This window comes from Tachypleus tridentatus, chromosome 13, assembly GCF_004210375.1.
Source record: "Tachypleus tridentatus isolate NWPU-2018 chromosome 13, ASM421037v1, whole genome shotgun sequence".
Lineage (NCBI taxonomy): Eukaryota > Metazoa > Arthropoda > Merostomata > Xiphosura > Limulidae > Tachypleus > Tachypleus tridentatus.
In genome coordinates this window covers 274,152,024-274,153,278 of record NC_134837.1, presented here as the reverse complement: position 1 = coordinate 274,153,278, position 1,255 = coordinate 274,152,024, and positions in this window count along the sequence as shown.

Here is a 1,255-nt window from a genome sequence, read left to right as displayed (position 1 = left end):
TAAACGTAACATGTGTCTTGCAAATGCGCGCCTGGCATGGCCTAGCGCGTTAAGGCGCGCGCTTCGTAATCTGAGGGTCGCGGGTTCGCGCCCGAGTCGTGCCAAACATGCTCGCCCTCCCAGCCGTGGGGGCGTTATAATGTCACGGTCAATCCCACTATTCGTTGGTAAAAAGAGTAGCCCAAGAGTTGGCGGTGGGTGGTGATGACTAGCTGCCTTCCCTCTAGTCTTACACTGCTAAATTAGGGACGGCTAGCACAGATAGCCCTCGAGTAGCTTTGTGCGAAATTCCAAAAACAACAACAACAACGTCTTGCAAATAAAATGACTGTCGATTACTATAATTCTTCGAAACAAACTATCGGTAACAAATAGCAATGTCTTCTTGCTGATAAATACTTGGCCGTATTTTGTCTAATTGAATTATACTTTATTCATAGAAAAAGCTACCTTAAACTTCTTCGGAAGTGTTCTTGTATTAACTCTGACATCTGTTAGGCGTGACTCCAAGGATGAAAACTACTGACTTATGGATATTGGCAAACACACGCAGAATGGAGGATCGACATAAAACTGTCTTTAGTAAGTGAAAATGAATTTTATCCATTTAAAATAACACCTTTACGTATGAAAATAATGCACCTGCTACCTTTCAAAACTTATGGACAGGAATTTAATAGGAACACCTACATGTTCCAAGGCTTGTATTGATGCTATTATAATGTTTACACCCACAGCACCTGAAAGACCTGAAGTGGATTTCTACAACCTTCATACACCTACTCTTACTGCCAAAAGTTTTAAACGTGAATTTTGTCAACCAGAAATATCGTATTAAGGACTTAAACTTACTTCTGAGAGAATAGACACAAATTATGAAAAGATTAAAGCTGTTAAAAGACTTTCCAACTTTTTATTTAGCAATATTTTTCTTTCTCTTACACTTATATCCGTGTTTCTACGTGTATATTTCGTAGTCTCTTAGTCTTTAACACAGACGAATATTCTATATATGTTTTAAGACTACTTGTATAAATCTAGCGCCATTATCATAATAACATTTTTCTCCAGCTAATAACCAAAATAAAACATTGAAAATATAGCTTATAACAGCAGTATATCAGAAAATGAGATATGTACGTAATGAATAGCTTTACTATGAAGCAATTTAATTTTAAAAATAATTATCATTTCTCTTTAGATTTCGAAAACTATCACTTAGTTCAGATATTATGAAACATGTTTTATTGTTGTA